This window comes from Rutidosis leptorrhynchoides, chromosome 6 (assembly GCF_046630445.1).
Source record: "Rutidosis leptorrhynchoides isolate AG116_Rl617_1_P2 chromosome 6, CSIRO_AGI_Rlap_v1, whole genome shotgun sequence".
Lineage (NCBI taxonomy): Eukaryota > Viridiplantae > Streptophyta > Magnoliopsida > Asterales > Asteraceae > Rutidosis > Rutidosis leptorrhynchoides.
Genome location: NC_092338.1, coordinates 117,317,751 through 117,345,000, shown reverse-complemented (window position 1 = coordinate 117,345,000; position 27,250 = coordinate 117,317,751). Strand labels below are relative to the sequence as shown.

The window sequence follows — 27,250 nt, the reverse complement described above, 5'->3', positions numbered from 1 at the left end:
AAATACATCACATCACTCACTGCATCAAATATTCGATTCTCCTTTATTATATACAGCCATCTACATCTGTAATTGAGGAAATTAAAAGCAGAAATTACATATAGCAGCTCGTCAACCCTCTGTTCTTGAATAATTATATCAAAAACTCGAATTAGATTGAATTGTCAAAATCTATTAATGCAATAATGTTAGGAATCGTCCATCTAATCTGACTGTAAGTTTTTAACCTTCAATTCATTCTATCTAATTATAATTTTGGAGTCAAAGTTTTTGCAATAAAAAGTCAAACGATTTTCTATGAACGAATTAGAGTAATATGTTACGATTCTGATGCAATTAAGGATTCAGGAAGTTTTTAATAGTGATTAGAAACACAATTTATGTTATGAGTATTATCTAAAACTTTCAAGAAATTGATTTCGATGTTTGAGTTTGGTTTTGTTCTTCACGAACTGTTTCTGTTATATATATATTTTTTTCGTTCGTCTGTTAATAAAAAAATCCCACTTCAGGTCAATTATAAATTTAAATTCAAGTCATAATTTGAGTTAATAAATCGCGACTAAGATTAATTTAAGACGTGGCCGAAGAAAGAAGAGGATAGGAGGTCTGATCGATGAAATCATTAAGAAGAAGGAGAATTAGAATGAAATTTAAATACGGGATATAGATATATTGTTATGGAATAAATTCAGATAAAGGGCAACAGCCCAATGGTCAGGACGTGTACGGGTATTCGAAGGGTCTCGGGTTCGATCCCTGCTAGTGGCAGGAAACTATATTTTTTTTGGCCTTTTCAAGGTAGCTTTTCAATAATTAAATTTTTAATATTATTATTATTATTATTATTATTATTATTATTATTATTATTATTAATGTAACTTATGATAATATCATAGTTATTACTAGTATTATCACTTAAGAAATATTAGTATTATCAATACATTTATAATTATTAATATCATATCTATCATATTTATTGTTATAAGTATTATCACTAAAATTATCATTTTTATTATTATGATTAACATTATTAGTATTGTTATTATTATTATTAAAATTTATTATCATTACTATCAAATTTTACTAAAGTTATTGTCAAAACTATCAGTGTTATTATTATAGTTATTATCAATATTATTATTATTAAAGTAATCTAGGAATATAAAAATGAACTTATATATCAAGTATATACGACGAGAAGTTCATACATGAAGAGAAGTGTGGTGTTATTATGTAGCCAAGGATGAGTTGCCTAATGAAAATTGATCAAGCTGTTTGAAACATAACTCAATCGTTAAGTTGTTTGGTTCAGTTCATTGTTTGGTTCAGTTCATTAGGTGGACCATCTTTAACTACTTAATTCCCTCTTCTATTTCATGTTAGACCTTCTCATCTTTCGATATGCTGCATATTTATCTATCTCAAGTGCATATATATATATATATATATATATATATATATATATATATATATATATATATATATATATATATATATATATATATATATATATATATATATATATATATATGGTGTTGGTATTAAAGAGGATGAATTAGTCTCGATTGCAAACAAAATTGGGTGTAAAGTCGGGCGGTTCCCTTTTACTTACCTCGGGATACTTATTGGCTCAAAAATGAAAAAGATTAAAGATTGGGAGGTTGTGATTGATAAAATCAAATCAAGGTTGTCTGATTGGAAAAAGTGAACGTTGTCGTTTGGAGGAAAAGTAACACTTGTTAAATTGGTCTTAAATAGTCTACCCTTATATTATTTCTCGCTATTTGTCCTTGATTTCATCTTAAACCTCATTTGTATCTTGACGATTACAATCCGCGTTCAAACCTTTCATGATTCTTGGAAACATCTCAATCGAGAGGATGAACCAACCGCACTTCATCTACGGAAGGAAAGATTTATGCATATAGTTATGCACCTGAAAACACTCGGAACTTGAGTAAATGTTTAACACGTATATGTGCTAGCTCCTTTGGCATTGTTATTTCCAAAAATAACAATGCAAATTCTTTTCAAATTAGCCAATTTTATCACAACTTCAGCAAATCAATTTCAAATTTTCATTCGAATAAACTCTATTATAACTTTGATATATAAGTTTGCCTTTCGTCACCGTTACCGAAGAATCGTTTATATTCCACCACATTAGCAGTAAACTTGCCAGCAACTTCATTACTCATTGGCTTAAGTCTCTCTGAAGAACCATTATAATTGTTCGTTAAAATCTATTTATATACTCATCCACGTCTTGTAACAAGAATTGCCATACCAATTACTGGGAATCAGCAAATCTGTATTGTGAGTCTCGCAACGTTTCCACATCAACAGTTATATGTATCAATATAACATTTATCTCTTAGAACTATGATCTTCCATTCTGAAATTCTGAAAAGCACCCAGTCTGCGAATTAATGCTCTGAATTTTGAAAAGTTGAATGAAGCAACAAAAACTGTATACGACCTCAACAGCCAAAAGTTGATGATAAAGAATTGTATGTTGGCAAAGCTCAGAAAAAGTTTGAAACTGAAAAACGGATTGGCTAACCACGAAAGAGATCAAGGACAAATACAAGGACCATACCCTACATTCAAAGAATTACCTGGATCCGTTGAAATCTTTAGAGAATATCTTGCTCTGAAGTCATGTTAAAATCTTGCGAAAAATTTTTCTTCATCAACCTTCAAACTTGCAAATTCCAAAATATCATCATAAATATCTTCGATATTTCTGAGGATATTTTCATAAATATTCTTATCTGAAATCATTTATCTCTTTTACGATATCAGTGTCACATCAGAAAGGAAACTGATTTAGTTTCTAATTTCTGATAAATTTGAACTTAAAATATGAATGTTATTGAAGTAGTGTTGAAAACTGATGCATGAGTTAGTATAATATAATGACACTTGATCAACGTGATTATATTACAGTAAGTTATGCTGAGTTTCTATTGGAACGAGATGATTCACAGATCATAACATCATCACATGCCATGTTACATAACTCTTTCATTCTACTTAACTTCTGAACATATCAAGAAAATATATTCTTGATAGTTCTATCCTCAGTAATTCTGGTAATTTGACAAATCAAATCGTGCTACTCCTTTCCTTTCTACCTTGTATATTATGATAATTCGAAACTCCATACCTATAAAGTCTGGACCATTACTTGCGAAAAGAAAACAAAAGCATGATGTTCCGAAAGAGAAAGGGGGTATAAATCGCAGCAAATAGGAGAGAGCATTAACTATGGATGACAATGATTATAGGAGACAGAAGCAGGGACATCAAAATATAAGGGAAGCTATAAAATCCAACAACAATGTAGAAATTACAAACCGTGTATATCAATGTTTATCGCAACATAAATACACGGGAGAATTAAAAACACTATAACCCCAAGTGCGAAGTAGAAGAAAGGAGATTCCTCCGGCGGAAGTTGGAAAAGGAGAATGATTGTTGCAAAAGTAAGGATAAGGACAAGGATCAGAACCGGATTAAGCATTTTCACAATCTTTTGGATGTATGAACTAAGAAAGAAAGTATAGGAATGGTGAGAAAAATGGAACGGAAGAGCTTAATTTATAATGGAAATATCAGACAGAGTAATCGAAGAAAATCACCGTATTTAATTATAGAGATCTTAATTTCTTTATTCGCCGAAGAATCAAATCTTTCGGATTTCGAAGATTTTCTTTAAATCCCTTGAATTCTGGAAATCAACTATGACTACGTCATCGGTTAAGTCGAACCTACATTTACTCATTCCATGCTTTTGTGATAGCTTCACTCGTACTCTTCAAATAAATGAATTGTTTATTCCATATTACTCAATGATGATAAAACTTAATTTATCAACTTATATTTGTCATGAAAACATTTTTATTGTTAGCCATGACCACCTCACTCAAATTTCGGGACGAAATTTCTTTAACGGGTAGGTACTGTGACGACCCGAAAATTTTCAACCAAATTTAAACTTGATCTTTACATGAATTCGACACGATAAGCAAAGTCTGTAATGTTGAGTCTCTAAAATTTTGAACTATTTCATATATTAAATTGACCTTCACCTGTTTCCGACGATTCACGAACAATTGTATCTATATATATATATATATATATATATATATATATATATATATATATATATATATATATATATATATATATATATATATATATATATATATATATATATATATAAGTGTGTATATAATATTTTGAATTAATAAAGTACACTTAATCAATTCGAAATTAAAAATGTATATTAATAAATAAAATAATTAAGTTACTAATACATGAATATATATAAACATATATATAATATTATGAATCTATATATATATATATATATATATATATATATATATATATATATATATATATATATATATATAAATATGTAAGAGTTCTGTACATAATTATTATTATATGCATATTGTATCGAATATAAATATTAAATATTAAATATATGTTATTATATATATATATATATTACATGATTAAAAATATGTGATAGTAATATATTAAATTAAATTACAAAATTAAGACATAGTTGTTATCGTAATATTATTATTACTTTCAGTAGTACTATTAATATTAGAATTATCATTATTATTTATTATAATTGTAAGATTATGATAATCTAATTACAAGTATAATTTAGTTGGAATTTAAATGTCGTTAGTTATTATTAAAAATTTCATTATTAACAATTGTTACTAATAATTATCATTATTCTTGTTACTAATATTATATATTCATTATTATTATTAATATAAGTATTATTATAAGAAGTATCATTTATATTGATACAACTAATATTATCATCATTATAATTATGATTTTTATTATTAATATGATCATTATTATTATTAGTAATATTTTGATATTATTGATATTAATGTCTTTAATTTTTAATTCTATTAGTATTATTATTATTATTATTATTATTATTATTATTATTATTATTATTATTATTATTATTATTATTATTACTAATTATAATATAATTATTTAATAGAATTAAAAAAAAAATATCAAAATTTAGTTAATATAAATAAACAGATAAAAACGAATTCTGTTACGAATCAAAATCATATTTATATTTTGGTCGTCCTTTTTGTCTGCCTATTTGAAAAAACGTCCAACTTTTTGATACCAAACAAAAATACATCACATCACTCACTGCATCAAATATTCGATTCTCCTTTATTATATACAGCCATCTACATCTGTAATTGAGGAAATTAAAAGCAGAAATTACATATAGCAGCTCGTCAACCCTCTGTTCTTGAATAATTATATCAAAAACTCGAATTAGATTGAATTGTCAAAATCTATTAATGCAATAATGTTAGGAATCGTCCATCTAATATGACTGTAAGTTTTTAACCTTCAATTCATTCTATCTAATTATAATTTTGGAGTCAAAGTTTTTGCAATAAAAAGTCAAACGATTTTCTATGAACGAATTAGAGTAATATGTTACCATTATGATGCAATTGAGGATTCAGGAAGTTTTTAATAGTGATTAGAAACACAATTTATGTTATGAGTATTATATAAAACTTTCAAGAAATTGATTTCGATGTTTGAGTTTGGTTTTGTTCTTCACGAACTGTTTCTGTTATATATTTTTTTTTCGTTCGTCTGTTAATAAAAAAATCCCACTTCAGGTCGATTATAAATTTAAATTCAAGTCATAATTTGAGTTAATAAATTGCGACTAAGATTAATTTAAGACGTGGCCGAAGAAAGAAGAGGATAGGAGGTCTGATCGATGAAATCATTAAGAAGAAGGAGAATTAGAATGAAATTTAAATACGGGATATAGATATATTGTTATGGAATAAATTCAGATAAAGGGCAACAGCCCAATGGTCAGGACGTGTACGGGTATTCGAAGGGTCTCGGGTTCGATCCCTGCTAGTGGCAGGAAACTATATTTTTTTGGCCTTTTCAAGGTAGCTTTTCAATAATTAAATTTTTAGTATTATTATTATTATTATTATTATTATTATTATTATTATTATTATTATTATTATTATTATTATTATTATTATTATTATTATTATTAATGTAACTTATGATAATATCATAGTTATTACTAGTATTATCACTTAAGAAATATTAGTATTATCAATACACTTATAATTATTAATATCATATCTATCATATTTATTGTTATAAGTATTATCACTAAAATTATCATTTTTATTATTATGATTAACATTATTAGTATTGTTATTATTATTAAAATTTATTATCATTACTATCAAATTTTACTAAAGTTATTGTTAAAACTATCAGTGTTATTATTATAGTTATCATCAATATTATTATTATTATTAAAGTAATCTAGGAATATAAAAATAAAAGTTTTATTAACGTTGTCAAGATTATAGATGTAAAAATAAAGATTTTTATATACAAATATATATTTAAATTACAAAACTTAACTATATTAATATCTCAATATGTAAAAATGAAAATGTATAAACAAATAATGAAACTTATAAATTATTAATATAACAAATACATTACTAATAATAATTAGATTTATTCGATTACAAGTATATGTATTAATATATATACAAATGATATAGGTTCGTGAATCCGAGGTCAACCCTACACTTGTTAAATGATGTAATATGTATTTTTACTACAAAATACAGTATGGTGAGCTTCATTTGCCTTTTTACCCTTTATATTTTTGGGCTGAGAATACATGCCCAATTTTTATAAATGTTTTACGAAATAGACACAAGTAATTAAAACTACATTATATGGTTGAATGGATCGAAGCCGAATATGCCCCTTTTTAGCTTGGTAGCCTAAGAATTTGGGAACAGACACCCAAATTGACGCGAATCCTAAAGATAGATCTATCGGGCCCAACAAGCCTCATTCTGGAATTTGGAATGCTTTAGTACTTCGAAATTATCATGTCCGATGGGTGTCCCGGAATGATGGGGATATTCTATATGCATCTTGTTAATGTCGGTTACCAGGTGTTCACCATATGAATGATTATTTTTGTCTCTATGTATGGGACGTATATTTATGAGAACTGAAAATGAAATTCTTGTGGTCTATTAAAATGATGGAAATGAATGTTTATGATAAACTAATGAACTCACCAACCTTTTGGTTGACACTTTAAGCATGTTTATTCTCAGGTATGAAAGAAACCTTCCGCTGTGCATTTGCTCATATTAGAGATATTACTTGGAGTCATTCATGACATATTTCAAAAGACGTTGCATTCGAGTCATTGTGTTCATCAAGATTAATATTAAGTCATTCATAGTTTGGATATATTATGAAAGGGTATGCATATCTGTCATCTTTCGATGTAATAAAAGTTTGTCTTTTAAAAACGAATGCAATGTTTGTAAAATGTATCATATAGAGGTCATAACCTCGCGATGTAACCAAATGTAATGTATTCGTCCAGATGGATTAGGACGGGTCGCTTCATTATACACTTGCGAGTGTACATATATTTATAACTATGAAATCTTGTGGTCTATATTTATATCGATGATAGCTTTAAACCTATATATCTCACCAACCTTTGTGTTGACTGTTTAAGCATGTTTATTCTCAGGTCCTTAAGAAAGTCTTTCGCTGTTTCATTATCTAAGCAAGCTGTGCATGGAGTCTCATGCTTTTAATTAAATAAAGTGTTGAATTCAATAAAACCTTTGTCATGTATTATATTCGACTATTATGTCACGTGTGTAGTATTTGGAAACCGATGTATTATGGGAATTATTTCTTAAATAATCGCCCACTTGTTTAAAATATGCATTATGTATAATAATAGTGTGCTTTTTATGAAACGAATGCAATATTTTCTAAAATGTATCATATAGAGGTCAAATACCTTGCTATGGGACCAATGAATAACGTACCACGTTTATAGTAATATGGACGGGTCGTTTCAATTGCGGCGAGCCAAGCGAGATTTTTGGCGGTAGTTTTAAACCCGCGTGGCTCAGAAGAGGCAAGTAAAGCACAATGAAGAGGGGATGATGACAAATGAGCTAAATCAACCGGATATTTTGGTTTGAAGATACCCGATTTAGAACGAGTAGTCATAGGATGAATTGATGATTCTGAAGTGTTAGTTGCCGAGGAAGATGCAGGGACTGTGGGAGCAGCTGATGGAGGAGCAGATGTCAGTTCAGTGACATCAGTAGGTGGTGAAGGAGCTGCTGAAGTGACTTCTGGACAGATAGAGCACGGTGTACCAGCTGCCGCAGGTTTATTGGCTGCTGTGTGATGCGAAGAAGCAACTACAGCAGGTTTCGAAGCTGCTGTTTGGTGCAATGTAGCAGCTGCAGTAGGGTTCTGAGGTGCGGATTTAGTGACAGATTCGGATGAAAAAGCTGGAACAGGCTCATCATAATTAGAAAATGCCAGAATGCCAAGATCAATAGTTGGTAATGAACCGGTGTACGGGAATGATGACTCGTCAAATTGTGCGTGACAAGTAATATAAATGTGTCCAGTTTTAATGTCAAGGCATCGATATCCTTTGTAATGAGCACTGTATTCGATGAAGACACATTCAATGCTACGAGGAGCTAACTTGTGAGGAGAATAATCTCGTAAATAAGGAAATACTCGGCACCCAAAGGTACGAATGATATCATAGTTTGGTGTAACAGCAAATAATAGCTCATAGGGAGACTTATGCTCCAAGATTGGAGACGGTAATCGATTGATTATGTAGACTGTTGAGCTGAATGCCTCGGTCTTGAGAACGACAAGAATATGGGCATGAAACATCATGGCAAGGCCAGTTTTAGTAATATGGCGATGTTTACGCTCAGCCCTTTCGTTTTGTTGAGGAGTGTACGAACACGAGATTCGATGATGTGTACCATTGTTGGTGAGCAAGGCACGAACATTTGAGTTTAGAAACTAGATTCCACCATCACTCTGGAAAACTTTAATCTTACATGAGAATTGAGTCTGAACTAGCTGCATAAAAGCATCAAATACTCCATAAAATTCAGACTTGGTGTGTAGAGGATAAAACCAAGTAAACCTAGAAAAATCATCAACAAAGATAGCATAGTAACGATAACCATTAGTTGGAGTAATTGGAGAAGGTCCCCATAAATCACAATGAATTAAATTTAGAACATGTAAAGCACGCTTTTCATTGTTATTAAAAACTAAATGTTTACTCTTAGAGAGTTGACAAGGTGAACAAAGGCTCGGTTTCGGCAAAATAGAAGTAACCAATAACCGGCCTAATTTATTTAATAATGAAATAACAGTAAATGAAACATGTCCTAAATGATTATGTCATAACTCATATGATCCTTTCAGCTTGCTTGAACAAAGTTGGGAGATAAAAGCTCTTTGTCCTCGCTCAAGTACATATAGATCATGATTACGCCATCCCATTGCAAAAAGAGCCTTTGTTCGCTGATTCTGAATAATAAATGCATTATCGGAAAATAAAACATCAACAGGGTTATCAGACGTTAACTTACTAATAGATAAAAGATTTTTTGTAAGAAAAGGGACCACAAGTACATCTAATAAGTGTAAATCCGGAGATAATGAAGATGAGCCAATATGAGTAATGGGAAGGGTTTTACCATTACCCAAAGTGACGAACTCGTTACCTTTATAAGGAGTAGCAGCTTCCAGATTGGATGACGAGGAGGTCATGTGACTAGATGCACCAGATTCAACGTACCAATCGGGCGAATTGGTTGAGACGTGACAATTAGAATGAAATGCCTGTGCTAAATTAGCATCTAGATCTGGAGAACGAGAAGCATACGACGATAAATCAGGACAAGCTGAAGCATAATGCCCATCCTGTCGGCATAATTCAGTAACCCGCGAGAACCATTGTTGAGACCTCGCCCACAACCACGTGAACCATTACCCCGACCACGAGGCTGATTATTGTGTGGACGGTATGAAGAATTGACATTGAATGCGGCCTGAGTAGGGGCAGTAGGTTGAACAGAATTTAAAAAGAGCTCATGGCTCTCAGCCTGGGAAACAAGGCTACAAAAAACAGAACGATGTTTTAATGCGCGTTGCGTGGTGGAAAACGTTTCAAAACCCGCACCCAATCCACACAAAAACCAGTGATATTTATCTTTTTCATCTACAGGATCATCGATAGCAGATAACTGATCGCAAAGACTTTTAAATTTGGTATTGTAATTGGCAACAGAGAACGTACCCTTTTGTAGCTGCCGTAAGTTGTCTCGAAGAGTGTGCATCCTATCAATCGAGTCATGACTATAGTGATCCTCAAGAGCAGACCAAACCTCATGGGCTGTTTTTAATCCAAGGACAATAGCCATGGATTCTTCAGTGAGCAATGATTGAAGGATAATAAGTGCCCATTGATCTCCTTCTTTCCAGGTTATGAACTCAAGATTAGGAGAGGCGCTGTCGGTAGTAACAATTGATGGTGATGGTGGCTGAACAGAGCCATCGACAAACTGTGTGAGTTTTTGATATGAGAGAAGAGGTTCTACCAGATGACGCCATAGCAAATAATTGGTAGAAGATAGCTTAATAGTAAGCATGTGCAAGATAATATTCATGGAGAGGGAGGTGTCGACAGTTGTAGAAACCATTGTGAGCCCTAGATGAGTTATCGACAGAGGAGAAAATAGGATCCGTATTTTGACTTGATACCATATAAGGAATAAATCTCCGCGCCTTTGATGGATTGATATTAATCACTATATATAGGAACAATACATGATAAGGATAGATACAAAAAACAAAACAAACTATCCTATCTTTTAGTAATACAAGATGTGATCATAAACTATTAGATTTATGTTTATCGTCAATATTTCTCTTGTTCTGTTAATAGAATTAGAGTTGTAATCCAAAGAAACCAAGGAAAAGGTTGAAATCCAAGGGATCATTTTTAGCCCTAGGATCAAATGAGATCAATGAACCAAAATAAAACAGTAAATAACAAAGGAAGGGCAGTATTGTCATTTTACATATTATCAACAAAAACATATACAGATGAAACTTAAAACAAAAACCCCAAGAACGACGATGGCGATTTGACCCTAAACCCTAAGATTCACTCCGATTGCTTCAAAACTTCCGGCGAACCCTACGATTCACTCCGATCACAACGTCAAGATCACGTAATCTTCATTCACTCGGTCGATTTGTTTGATATACGGTTACTCGGCGAATTGCTTGATATTCGTTTCACTCCAGTGAATCAATTGTCTAATCAATTAATCAATGGAACCCAAATACGAAGCAATGAAACCAGAAAACGAATCAATTGAACCAGAGTACGAGATCAGTGATGAAGAAAGTGATGATCACACTACAGGTATGTAATTTGTTTCCTATTCAATCACATATGATTGCGTTTTATGATAATAGCTTCGGTGATTTAAAGTGATTAATGATCAGTGATGATCAGTACATGTGATTGTGTTAGATGTTAGTACATGTGATAATACATTTAATGAAATCAAACTTTTGTAAATTATGACTTTTTGGCTCCTGATGGTGTTCACAAAAAATAGAATCTTCTTCATTGCATGGTACTCATTAATCAATCAATATTTCTATTTAAATAGTTCTGAATTTGTTTGAAGTTTGACTAAGTTTGACTAATGTGTAATGTAACAGGTCTCGAGATACTTTAAGGGTGAGGAACAAAGATGATTTATGCAAGTTCAAATGACAAGTTCAAGAGAGAGCTTGATGGTATTCAAGTGGAATTGCAAGCAAAAGATGCTAGTGAAGTTGGGCTTGATGTTATTCACAGCCGAGCAAGTTAAATTTATGCATTATAAAATATTAATGAAGATGGATGCATCTATTCTTGTTCATTTATGTACAATGTTCATAGTATCTTTGGTATGTTGATCAAAGGATAAATGAGTGGCGTACCAGAATGATTTTTATTTTCAACAACTAGTGTGGTGGTTTTAAGGTAAAAGAATTGTGTAATGTTTGTTTGATTTAACAAGTGATTGTTATGACGAATCACAAGTGATTGGCAGATGCAGAATCACAAGTGATTGTCAAAAGTAAAATTACAATTGATTATATTGAACGGACTGTGATTTATGCAGAATCACTTGTGATTGTTATGCATAATCACAAGTGATTGGCAAAAGAATCACAAGCGATTGGCAAAAGAATCAAAAGTGATTGGCAAAAAGTAAAATTACAAGTGATTATATTAAGTGCACTGTAATTGTTATGAAGAATCACAAGTGATTGGCAGATGCAGAATCACAAGTGATTATCAAAAGTAAACTTACAAGTGATTATATTGAATGGACTGTGATTGTTATGCAGAATCACTTGTAATTGTTATGCAGAATCACTTGTGATTGTATGCATAATCCCAAGTGATTGGCAAAAAGTAAAATTACAAGTGATTATATTAAGTGCACTGTGATTGTTATGAAGAATCACAAGTGATTGTTATATAGAATCACAAGTGATTGTTATGTATAATCACAAGTGATTGTCATGTACAAGTGATTATATTAAGTGCACTGTGATTGTTATGAAGAATCACAAGTGATTAGCAGATGCAGAATCACAAGTGATTGTCAAAAGTAAACTTACAAGTGATTATATTGAATGGACTGTGATTGTTATGCAGAATCACTTGTAATTCTTATGCAGAATCACAAGTGATTGGCAAAAAGTAAAATTACAAGTGATTATATTAAGTGCACTGTGATTGTTATGAAGAATCACAAGTGATTGGCAGATGCAAAAACACAAGTGATTGTCAAAAGTAAACTTACAAGTGATTATATTGAATAGATTGTTATTGTTATGCAGAATCACTTGTAATTGTTATGCAGAATCACAAGTGATTGGCAAAAAGTAAAATTACAAGTGATTATATTAAGTGCACTGTGATTGTTATGAAGAATCACAACTGATTAGCAGATGTAGAATCACAAGTGATTGTCAAAAGTAAACTTACAAGTGATTATATTGAATGGACTGTGATTGTTATGCAGAATCACTTGTGATTGTATGCACAATCACAAGTGATTGGCAAAAAAATCACAAGTGATTGGCAAAAAGTAAAATTACAAGTGATTATATTAAGTGCATTGTGATTGTTATGAAGAATCACAAGTGATTGTTATATAGAATTACAAGTGATTGTTATGCAGAATCACAAGTGATTGGCATGTACAAGTGACTGAAATGCATAATCACAAGTGTTTGGAAAGGTAAATCACATGTGATTGGAATGCATAATCACAAGTGATTGTAATGTTGATTTATATGTGATTGTAACCTGTAGCTGTTTAATAAATTCAATCAACCATCAAACAATCAACAAAATAAAACCAATACCAATATTAGATAAAAAAAAAAAAGAATACATAAATCGAAATCTAAACCACTAGCATGTCATTTACTATGCAACAAAAACATACATGTATGTTTAATCATTTAAATTACACCACACTTATCATCATCAAACATGCAACAAACAATATCGTGTACAATACACCACACTCGTCATTAAACACTTCACTTTTCTTGTGCAGCAGAGATAACCTCTTTTGATTTTTCAACACGACTCACTCTTTATTTTTGTGCAGAAATGAAAACATCTCTATAGTCTTCCACCCGATGAAATCTGTTGAATACTATAGCATTTCAAACCATCTTGTCAGAATGTCAGTTTAGAGTATGTGTTAATATCTTTGATGCATACCGGAATATCAACTTCCGAAGCTATTTTTTTGCTCTGAAGATTCAACCGCTAATTCCTCAGTCTAATCACTCCCAGTTGTGGCTTTACACCTATCCATATGGTACATGACAAAAACACCACAATCTAGCACAATATCTCTTGTCATCCATGGAATTGTCATTTTATGAGGCTTTAGTTTTTCAATCATTCTTTCGAAATGATGCTTATGCAGTTTGAGATGCTTACCAAAGGCATATTGCTGAAAAAATAAATCAGAAAAGTAAATATGATTTAATGATAACCTAACATAACCTCATTTTAGTTTAGCACATGGAATTGAAAGATATAATCACATGTGATTGAATGCTGTAATCACATGTGATTAAATGCTGTAATCACATGTGATTGAATAAAGTAATCATATATGCGATTGAATGTTGTAATCACATGTGATGGCATTAAATCACAAACATTAAAGAAATAAATACATTTTGATTTAACTATAAAAACATGTAAATTACTAAAAATTAAAACAATAAATCATATGTGATGACATTTGTTAACATCTAAGTAATTTGAACAAGCAAAAAACTGAATGTTAACATCTAAATTGTGACTTTGAAGTAATTTCATTCTATGATCACAAGTGATTGAAAACCATAAAAATTACAATCTGATCACAAAAATGGTATAAAAAACCCTAAATGTGACACTAAACCAAATACAATCAGAGGTGATGCAATTTTTTAACATTTAAATGTGACTACGAACTGATTCCTTGTAAAAAGCACATGTGATTAAAACCATAAAAATTACATTCTGAACACAAAAATTGTATACTTGCATTCTGATTGTTCAACAACAAAAATGAAACAAATATACGTATAAAATAATCACAAACAAATCATGTGTGATTGGAGAAACAACACACATGAATCAGTATATCACAAAACCCTGAAAAATTAAAAAAAACAAAGGAATAGAACAACAATTGATTGATTGTTCAATAAAACATAGTAAAATTACCTATAGATTTGCCCGAAGCTTGTTTAATGGCCGGACTTTGTTTTTCAGCCGGAGATGCGTTCGAAACCCTAAAATCGTTTGATTTCGCCATTGTTGATGAATGCTGTAAATTGATGATTGTTGATGGCGGATTAGATGATCGTGAAAAAGTTTGAGATCGAGAGAAGAACGGGAGAGATCGAGAGAAGAATGAGAGAGATCGATAGATAGTTTTGAAACCCTAGAATAGAGAAGGAGATTGAGAGAGAATTGAAACAGATGCTGGACGTTTGAGTGTGAGTGTAAAAAATATTTGCACTGATTGAACGAAAATGCCCCTCTGCCCAAAATACTAATATTTCTTAAAGTTAATCCTAAGCCATTGATCAAAGTGAATCTAAGGGCTAAAAATGATACCCTCAAACTCAAGATAAAACTTGGACTCAAATGAATATCCTTCAATAGAATTATATTAGAGTAATTCCACAAACTTATGGCGAGATATAGTGCTCACTGCCACTCTCACCTATATTACACACATACTAATAACAGCCACTTTTTGTACCTTTCCATTGGTCCACTTGCCACCCTCCTCTCACAAAAAGAAAGAGTTACTATTCACGATTTACACACACCACACTTTTCACATAGTTTGACACTTAAAAAAAAAAAAAAGGAAAACCGGCCAATTCAACTCGACATCTCCTGCACACTTCTCCTGTTCAACCATGCCTTCTCCCTTACCTTCAACTTCACCTCCTTTCTCCATTAACCAACAAAAACACGCAAGCCTCATATTTCAGATCAGATCTGTACTCACTTCTTTCTCTCTCGATCTATTCTTTCTCTACAGGTAACATTCCTTCCTTTTCATTTAGGGTTTGTTTGCTTCTTTTTCTTCAATTGAATTTATTTACTGAATTGATCTGCTTATTTGTAAGCCTATCATCCCCAAATTATTTACTGAAATGTAAATTTTATTCAATTGAATTTATTCTTTAATTTTTATTGATAAATAAAAGTTATTATTTGTATCGATGTAATTTAGCGATGATATTGTAGGAGGTTGAGTATGGATATGGATGTCCAACTGGCTACTTTTTAATTTTACTTTAATTATTTTTCTGTAAAGATATGCCGCAATTTTTTGCTACATATGTTATGGATCTTTGGGACTGAATATGCATCACACTTCAAAGCAGGTAATCATCCCTGAATTAATATTTGATTATGTTGTGTTTTCTAAGTTGATGTTTTTGGATGTGATTGCAGAAACATGGTGCTGGACAACCACTAAATTTGTTACTTCAAATAGGGAACTTGCATTTCATCAGGTACTCTTTAGTTCAAGTTGTTTAAACGCAGCTAGAATTTTATGTTGTTTTTTTCCTAACATACATGAATCTTATCAATATGTTCTCATAATTGTTCCTTTTTTTTTTTCCACAGGAACAATTTTTTGGGTTCTTTTTTTTTCTTTTACTTTTTGCTGTTTGTTTGTGCTTTCGTGCAGGTTTTCCTGTGATTTCAACCGACCTCTCATCACCTTAGGTGTAGTGTTTTGTTTAATTTTGGTTTCTTCCAGTCAGTTGGTTGGTTATTTTTACAATTTTGTTGTTCGCCTTTGTGATTTCTTTTTTCCAATAGAGTTTATGCATAATACGATCGGGTTTGGTTCTTCCACGTAATTTAAAGCTTTAAGTTTAAGTTGTGTTTTGCATTTTCCAGTTGTGTTTTGCTATTGAATCGGATAATAAATCTGTTAGGTAGTAATTTGATTTATGTTTATGTTTATGTTGATTTAGATGAATTTGAAGTGTTTTCTAGGGTTTATGTTGATTCAGGTTTTTTTCAAGTGTTTTTATATTGAAATTATTTTAATATTTAGGTGATTTTAGTTTTTCCTTTATTGTAGATAGCAGATAGCAGATTCATGTAATTGAAGGGGATAACTTGATTTCTGGCCTTCTTGAATGTGGGGTAAGATAGGGCTTTTCACTATGTGAAGGTTATGTTTTCATGAAGGGGATAACCTTAAGAGCATGATCCATTACGGTTTTTCGCTATGTTTTTTGGTTATATTCATTTTTGAAGCTCTCTTTTCGACAAGAAAACCGGTTAGCTGCTTAAGATTTCCATTTTTTAACTTTTTTTTTTGTGGATTTGTCTTCTTGATTAGGAATGTTGCTACTGATGGACAGCAAAAGAACACTGTTATAGGCTTTTCTTCTAGATTGGAAGAGCGCGCCGAGAAGCGAAAAGAAGTACTCACTTTAATATTTAAATCTTTTACATTTCTTTTAATTACCTGCTTGAATCTTGAATAAATTGAGTAATCATGTATTAATCGTGTTTAATGTTTGTGCAATAGTTTTTCTCAAAGATTGAGGAGAAGATTCATGCAAAAGAAGTGGAGAAAACTACTCTGCAAGAGAAGTAAGAGGTTTTGACAAGATAAATCTTGGTGTATTTAATTAGAAAATGTAGAATCTAAACACACCAATCGAGTGACATCAATTGTAATTCGAACATGTTAAGTTGGTAATACAGGAAAGCCAAGAAACGGAGATAAAGCAATTGAGGAAGAGCTTGAAGTTTAAAGCTGCACCAATGCCAAAATTCTACAAAGAACTGCCTCCAAAAGTCGATTTAAAGAAGGTATTTTTAACTATCTGGCTTTTTAGTCATGCTATAAGCCTGATTTTCATTGAACTTTACATTCATTGACCTTTTTAGTCTGCTGTAGTTTACTACTGTTAAGTTGGGCTGTTGATTGGTCCATAATTTTGGTAATCAAACTTTTGTAATAAAACGGTTATGAATGCACTGCGTAGCTATTTCGTTTTTGTGCTACTACATTCGTGCATTACATACTATGTGTTGTTACTGTGGTTACTGAATAGTAATAGGACCATCTAATTGAATTAGGTAAATATTGTGTGTGATTGTTGTTTTTTGTTGTTCTGTTTAACATACGTTTTATGACTGCAGATATCCACAACACGTCCAAAATCACCCAAACTTGGCAGTAACAAAAGTAATGTGGCTGCAACCAGCAATGGGACTGCAATTAGCCCACGTGCGACTAAAAACATGACAGAGACACCTCATGTAAATGCAACAGACGATGATAAAAACACTGCGGCTGCTTCCAAGAAACCAATCAGAAAATCTTTATCCAACGCTTCATCCTTAAAAACCGAAGTCAAAACTGGAAAGTCAAAGGAAAAATCCATAATGAAACAAGTCCAAGAAGAAGAAAAAGTATGCGAACAAGCCCAAGAAACACGATCTCATTTGATGATCAAGTAAATTGGTTAGAAAAATAAATTTCAGTCAATCTTGCACATGGTGTCACTGGACATGATTGAACTCAAGTAAAGGGTGCTTATGCTTATATATTTGTTTATATATCCTACCATTTACAACATCTTTTGATTACTACATTATGTTTTGTCCCTTTTTATATAATGACATATGATTTTAGGTACATGCTTGATCATTAAAGGATGCTGCAGCAACAGCTGATAAAACAAGGTTACATTTTTTAATAGTACTCTGAAATTGATATTTAGCTAATTTTTGCTGTTCAATAACCGATCAAAATCAAAGAGCGTTACGATGAAACCCCAACCCAATACCAAATCGTTTTCATCATTTTTTACAATCTGATTATGTCATACCCCGTCCTAATCCATCTGGACGAAGTCACCAACATCTGGTCCCATTACGATGATCGACTTCAAATAATGTCTTTAAAATGAACAAATGCACAGCGGAAGGTTTCTTTCATACCTGAGAATAAACATGCTTTCAAGTGTCAACCAAAAGGTTGGTGAGTTCATAGGTTTATCTTAAAAAAATAAAATTCATCATTTTGATATACCACAAGATTTAAATCCTGCATGGTACAAATGGGCCCGAATCCTATACCCACATGTAATGTACATGCGATATCTTTTAAATACAGTACACCTTTCTCGTGTACGAAATCATCTTTCATAAATCTTAGTAACCGTACACATATCTTGTGCACAAAAATAACATACACATAACCTGTGTATAAAATCATTTTCTCGATACATAACATTCACTTTTCATTGCTTTCATAGCTTGGCTTGGTAACCGACCTTAACATATAATGCGCATAATAATATCCCCAAAACAGAACATCTCGTTTGTATAATAATCATATAAACTTCGAAGTACTAAACACCACGCCCACTAGTCCTTCCGTCTAGTGAACATTCTGGGTGTGGGTGTTAAACCCAGTAGCTACCTTTAGGATTCGCGTCAATTAGGCGTGCACTAATTCTCAAAATTAGTGATGTTCCCTAATTCTTAGGTTACCAAGCAATAATAATCAGGGGAAAAATATTCATATCAATTGTGGCAATTATCACGTCTACATAATTCAATGGTGGCAATTATCACGTCCACATAATTCATTCGAGCAATGTTTTGCTTGTGTCTATCTCGTCAAACATTTATAAAAGCATTTCATGTATTCGCAGTTCAAAATGTATTTCAAAAGCATTTAATAAAGCAGTTGTAAAAGTAGCGCATGTATTCTCAGTCCCAAAAATGTAAAGAGTAAAAGGGAATCAAATGAACTCACTATACGATATTTTGTAGTAAAAATATGGGTACGACGGAACTGAACAATGCAAGGTTGGCCTCGAATTCACGAACCTATATCATTTATATATATATTAACACATATGATTGTAATCGAACAATTTTATACATTATTAATGATATAATTGTTATTTTAATAAATTATATATTTCATTAATGACTAATTTAAATATTTCTATTTTATGTAATTTAAATAAGTAATTAGTATTTATTATAAAATGTTAATATAGCTTTGTTATATGTATTAACTATAGTGTTATATAGCTAAAAATCATTTGATAAAATAATATAAATAAAAAATTGTATTATTTTATGATAATATCATTAGTAAATATAGTTAATAATAATAATTTCAACAATGATAATTTTAGAGATAATACTAATAACAATATTAATAATAATAATAGTAATAATAATCTTAATGCTCATTTTAATGATAATAATAATAGTAATACTAATCATCTCATAATCATAATCATAATCATGATTATAATAATAATAATAATAATAATAATAAATATGATAATAAATGAAATGGACTACCTTTAAAGCTTTTAAAAAAAATCTGTCATGAACGGGACTCGAACCCGAGACCTCTCGCTCACCAGACACCACTCCTATCCATTCGTCTAACTCAGCTTTTCTGAAAATCTATCACCCCACATGTATATAATCTCGTTTCCTCTTATAATTTGGCCCAACCCTTTGGCCCAACTACAATAACCCAAGCCCAACATTTTACAGCCCAATTCTTGTTTTAATTAAATTCGAATAAGTGACAGATGGGGGTGGAATCCTGTTGTAAACGCATTATCGATATTTCCATACTTATTACTTTCATCATCAACATAAATACAATCATGATCATCATCATCATACCATCATCTCTAATCATCGACCACATAACCCCATCACCATCCTCTTTATATGATCAATCATCATTCTTATCTTCATAATTATATCTTGAACGGGCACCATCTTTATCGCGATTCACCTTATCGACATCAACATCATACACCATCTTCGATTATCAACATCATACACCATCTTTGATTATCAACATCATCATAATCAAAATCAACTATTCATCGTCTTCTTCACCATCATTATCTACTCGCCACCATCAACATCTTCATCATCGTTTCTAAACAGAAAATAATAGCAGCAGCAATTCAAAAACTGGCTAATAGTTACTTACGTTTTGAAGGAAGAGAAAACCGAAAAACAAGTTGAGCAGAATCAGTAGAAGACGATGTTATTTGGGATGTTCATCGAAATATAAACGGAAAAGCAACAGTAGTTAGGAACACACAATTATGGTGATGGTAATTGTGATGGTGGGTTCAAGATGAAGAGAGGGAAATGAAGAGAGAGAGAGAGAGAGTGTCATAACCCGTCCTTAACCATAAGAACGTGTTAGATAACGTATGATTTCATTGCGAGGTATTGACCTCTATATGCGACATTTTTAAAAGAGAAACTGCATATATTATACATTACAAACCATAACCATTATTTTTGTTACAAGCTTTAGACAATAAAAAGATGATTATCGTTTAGCGATAATCTTCGACTTAATAAACTTTACATATAATGATAACAACACGATTTTGAGCATATTTTACAACACAAATCCTTGGGTATGCAGTTTTATTTTTGACACAAATATGCGTACGCAAGATCCTGCTCAAATTCAACATAATGCAGCGGAAGCTTTAGTAATCACCTGAGAATAGACATGTTTTAAAAGGTCAACATAAAGTTGGTGAGATATAGGTTTAATGCCGGCAGCAATATATATATATAGACCACAAGATTTCGTATATAAACAGTTTAATAAAAATATTCTAAGTGGTTGAGCACTTGGTAACCATACTTAACATTTAATCACGTCGCATATTCCCTTTATTATGAAATCTTACTACACTGTACCAAGTGTAGTCACGAAACGAAGTACTGTGCAACCGTTGAATACTGGTCGTCCAGTCCGGTTGGGGTTGTCAGGCCCGATAGATCTATCAACAGGATTCGCGTTTACAATACCGCTGTAAATAACAGTTACCAAGCTACAGGGAAGTATGCCAGTGGTACAACTCAACGTAGAATATATTTTTCAGTTACTTGTGTCCATAACGTAAAACATAAAATACATGTATTCTCATCCCGAAATATTTAGAGTTTAAAAGTGGGACTATATACTCACTTTCGTCTTGAAGATATATATATAATTTGACTTGGTCTCCGGTTGATATCACGAACCTATCCATATATAATATATCAATACCTTTTCTTTTTAAACAAACGTCACATATATATACTTGTTATACTTTTAATACTTTGAATAATTCCTTAGTCCGTAGTTAGCAGTTCGTTGTTAGTAATTCAATTTTAATGGTTCATTTTTAGATGTTTAATATACCCGCAATGAAATAAATAAAACCCCCAACGAAATAAATAAAACCTCATCGTATATGTATTGGTCGAGATTAATCTTGACCCATGGTACCGGTGTTGTCAAATGACGTGTTGCGTACATAAAGTACCGGTGTTGTCAAATGACGTGTTGCGTACAATCATGGGATCTTATGATTAATCTTCTCGTGTTGTTTACGGGTGATCCTGAACCATATAAAATTGAATTATAAGTACATATATATAAAATATCATATTAACTTAAAAAGATGTGATTTATTTAATTTTTTCCCAATTATTTTCGTGGCTAAACTAGTCTTGGATATCCGATTTTGTTTCGGTCATAGTTTCTTCGTTACAACTCCGTTTTCGTTGATTCAACTTGCCATCTCCTTGGATCGAGTCCCTCTTTAAGACTATGAACTGTAAATACCTTAGTTTGTATTCAAAATCACACGGCATAGGTCAAACTTTAGTGAAACTTATGAAGTTAATCATTTTCCATCATGTAAACAACCTTAAATGATTATTTTTCTAAAAATACTTATACTTTGAGTTAAATCATGAAATTTTTATGTGTTATCGTATTCATAGTAAAAATCATTTTTCCAGAAAATAAACCTCCAATTCAAAGTTTAAGATGGTTTTTAATTATCCAACCCAAAACAGCCCCCGGTGGCACTCCGACGTCGTAAAAACAGTTTTTAAGATAATCTTTGAAAAAACCAAGTTATACCTTGTTAAATTAGCATATATTTAAGTTATATTACAGGTCTTGGAGTATTTTAAAAGTTAAGTTAGAAGGATCTATTTAGTTTGCAAACAAGTTTGAAAACATTCAAACTATGTTCTTGTTGTTAAAATTTTATACCACAAAATAAGATAGCTATATATATATGAATCGAATAAGGTTATGAACATAGATTCTACCTCAAGTTCCTTGGACAAGGTTGTTGTAAAAGAGGAGTAAGAACCTAGAACCAAAAGGGTGATGGAAGTGGATGAAAGATTGGAAGTAAGTTGGTGTTCTTGGAAGGATTTCTTGAAGTGTTTTTGTAAGGTTTTCTTATGAGGTTTAAGTGTTGTTTTTGAAGCTAAATGATGGGGAAAATGCTTGGAGATGATCAAGTATGAAGTTAAGAGTATTTTGAGAGAGAAATGGAAGTGTAAGTATGAGAAAATGGGGTGAAGAAATGGTGTGCATGCATAAAAACGTTTTTAGGTTATAAAGGAAAAAAAGATACCTAACTTTGTTTTCTTGCTAAATAATTCATACTACTTGACAAATGGTTGGTTCCACATGTTTCTTAATCATTTAAGGCTGCTAAGGAGCAGATTTTTATTGGTATATACCAATAGTAAATACATCTAGAAGCTGCGTATGATACGGGTACATATACCCTAGGTATACGTATAGAAATCTTTGAGAAAACGGAACGAGGATTCAAATATAGTTATCTTTTGTAAATATACTTATATTGTTTTATGTATTTAAGTCTTTAAAAGTGATTAAATACATTACTTATACGATATATGTATAAACATTATAGGTCATAAGTATTTAAGTCAATTAACGTTACGTATGGTTATCGTTTTGAAAACTTAAGTTAGTAGTTTCAAAATATACTTATAACTTATTGTTATTAATACAAAATGAGATATTAAAACATTCTTAGGTCATGTTAAATATGTATATATACATATATATACACAAACGTATAATTATCATATATTGTATAGTTCGTGATATCATCGGTCAAACTAGACGGTCAAACGTTGTGTAAAACTCTTTTCGAAAAACATAAGTCTCGACAATTTGGATTGCTTATCATGTTGGTAAGGTTTAATTTATGTAAATATTAATCTTATAAGTATAGAACGATCGAAAAAGTGCGGGTCGTTACATTACCTCCCCGTTAAATAAATTTCGTCCCGAAATTTTAAAATTGTACCTATTTTGCGTCATCGAGAAACAAGTGTGGATACTTTTGTTTCATCTGATCCTCCCGTTCCCACGTAAACTCGGGACCTCTTCGAGCATTCCAACGAACCTTAACGATCGGTATGTTGCTTTGCTTGAGCTGTTTAACTTCACGGTCCATGATTTCGATTGGTTCTTCGACGAATTGTAGTTTCTCGTCGACATGGATTTCTTCAAGAGGAATGGTGAGGTCTTCCTTTGCAAGACACTTCTTAAGGTTCGAGACGTGAAAGGTATTATGTACTCCGGCGAGTTGTTGCGGTAACTCGAGTCGATAAGCTACCGGTCCAATGCGTTCGATGATCTTGAACGGGCCTACATATCTTGGGTTCAGTTTACCCCTTTTTCCAAAACGTATCACACCATTCCAAGGTGACACCTTTAGCATAACCATGTCACCGATCTTAAACTCTAATGGTTTCCTTCGGACATCGGCGTAGCTCTTTTGGTGACTACGGGCTGTTTTCAATCTCTCCTTGATTTGTACTATCTTCTCAGTCGTTTCGTGTATGATCTCGGGACCAGTTAAATGTCGATCTCCTACTTCATTCCAACAGATAGGAGATCTACACTTCCTTCCATACAATACTTCGAATGGTGCAGCTTTAATGCTCGCATGATAACTATTATTATACGAGAATTCTGCTAACGGTAAATACTTATCCCATCCGTTTCCAAAATCGATCACACATGCCCTGAGCATGTCTTCAAGAGTCTGAATTGTTCTTTCACTCTACCCGTCGGTTTGCGGATGATATGCGGTGCTCATATCCAAACGAGTTCCTAGGGCCTCCTGTAGTGATTGCCAGAACTTTGAGGTAAATCTACTATCACGATCAGATATAATGGAAATAGGTATTCCATGCCTTGAAACAATTTCCTTTATATACAATCGTAATAGTTTCTCCATTCTATCCGTTTCCTTCATAGGCAAGAAATGTGCAGACTTGGTGAGACGATCAACAATCACCCAAATGGTGTCGTATCCCCAGGCAGTCTTTGGTAACTTCGTGATGAAATCCATGGTAATACCGTCCCATTTCCATTCTGGAATTTCTGGTTGTTGAAGTAACCCTGACGGCTTCTGGTGTTCTGCTTTGACTTTAGAACAAGTTAAACATTCCCCAACATATGTTGCAACGTCTGTCTTCAAATTAGGCCACCAATAATGCGTCTTAAGATCTTGGTACATCTTTCCAACTCCAGGATGTATCGAATATCTTGTCTTATGTGCCTCGTTCAATATCAACTTCCTTAATCCACCCAACTTCGGTACCCAAATACGATTTGCAAAATATCGAATTCCATCTTCTCGCATAACAAGTTGCTTCTCATACTTCTTCATTATTTCATTTCCTATATTTTCTTTAGTAAGTGCTTCTCGTTGAACTTCTTTGATTTGTGAGTTGAGATTCATGCGAATTTTTATGTTCATCGCTCGTACTCGAATTGGTTCTCGTTCCTTTCTGCTTAGAGCGTCGGCCACCACGTTCGCTTTCCCGGGATGATAACGAATTTCACAATCATAGTCATTTATTAACTCAACCCACCTACGTTGCCTCATGTTCAGCTGTTTTTGATCGAAAATATGTTGAAGGCTTTTATGATCAGTAAACACAGTGCATTTAACCCCATACAAGTAGTGTCTCCATATCTTCAATGCAAACACGACTGCTCCCAGTTCTAGATCATGCGTCGTATAATTCCGCTCGTGAATCTTTAATTGTCGGGATGCGTATGAAATAACTTTCTTTCGTTGCAAAAGAACATAACCAAAACCTTGTCGCGAAGCGTCACAATATATTTCAAAATCATCGTTCCCTTCAGGTAACGATAAAATAGGCGCCGTAGTTAACTTCTTCTTCAGTAATTGAAATGCGTTCTCCTGCTCCGAGGTCCATTCGTATTTCTTCCCTTTTTGCGTTAATGCTGTCAACGGCTTAGCTATTCGGGAAAAATCTTGAATAAACCTTCTATAATAACCGGCTAAACCCAAAAATTGGCGTATCTGCATTGGTGTTTTAGGAGTCTCCCATTTTTCAATGGCTTCAATTTTTGCTGGATCAACCAGAATTCCTTTGCTACTAACAACGTGGCCAAGAAATTGCACTTCTTTCAACCAGAAAGCACACTTAGAAAATTTAGCGTATAGCTGTTCTTTTCTCAATAACTCTAATATCAACCTTAAATGCTGCTCATGCTCTTGCTCACTCTTGAAATAGATAAGAATGTCATCAATGAAAACGATAACAAACTTATCTAAATACGGACTACAAACTCGATTCATGAGGTCCATGAATACAGCTGGCGCATTCGTCAATAAACGGCATGACCAAAAATTCGTAATGACCATAACGTGTCCGAAAAGCAGTTTTCGGAATGTCCTCTTCTTTGACACGTAGTTGATGATAGCCCGATCTTAGGTCGATTTTCGAATAAACACATGATCCCTGGAGTTGATCAAATAAGTCATCAATTCTCGGTAGTGGATACCGATTTTTGATAGTTAACTTATTTAATTCACGATAATCTATACACATCCTAAAAGATCCATCTTTCTTTTTAACAAATAGAATCGGAGCTCCCCACGGTGAAGTACTTGGTCGTATGAATCCATGATCCAGTAATTCTTTTAACTGACTCTGAAGTTCTTTTAACTCGGACGGTGCAAGTCTATATGGAGCACGAGCCACTGGTGCGGCTCCTGGTACTAAATCTATTTGAAATTCTACAGATCTAAATGGAGGTAATCCCGGCAACTCTTCCGGAAAAACTTCAGGAAAATCTCTTGCCACAGGCACGTCGTTGATGCACTTCTCTTTTTCTTTCTTTTCGACTTTATTAACATGTGCTAAGATAGCATAGCACCCTTTCTTCAAGCACTTTTGAGCTTTCAAATAACTAATGAGTTTTAGCTTTGAGTTACCCTTCTCTCCATAAATCATCACCGGCAATCTATCCTTACAAGGAATGTGAATTGCCTTCTTGGCACACACAACTTCAGCTCCTACTTTGGACATCCAGTCCATGCCGACTATTACATCAAAACTTCCTAATTCTACGGGTATTAAGTCAATTTTAAATGTTTCTCCGGCTAAATTTATTTTACAATCACGGCAAATTTTATCGGCTTTAATTAGTTTACCATTAGCTAACTCAATCATGTACTTAGCATCTAGAGGTAATGATGAACAATTCAATTTAGCGTAAAAGCCTCTACTCACGTAACTTCTATCGGCACCAGTATCAAATATAATAGATGCGGATAAGTTATTAATGGTAAACGTACCCGTAACAAGCTCCGGGTCTTCACACGCCTCTCTAGCATTAATAACAAATGCTCTTCCACGTGCAGATCCATTATTCTTCTCTGGATTCGGACACTGGCTCTTATAGTGACCTTGTTTTCCACACCCATAACAAGTAATGGTAGCCAAAGCAGTTCTATTTGCATTGGTGGCAGGAGTCTT

General features: G+C 32.5%; 1 pseudogene; it reads left to right on the top strand.

The window, feature by feature from the left end:
• The first annotated feature begins 16,147 nt into the window (after nt 1-16,147).
• LOC139854004 (protein WVD2-like 6) lies at nt 16,148-18,559 on the top strand (annotated as a pseudogene).
• The last annotated feature ends 8,691 nt before the right edge of the window (nt 18,560-27,250 follow it).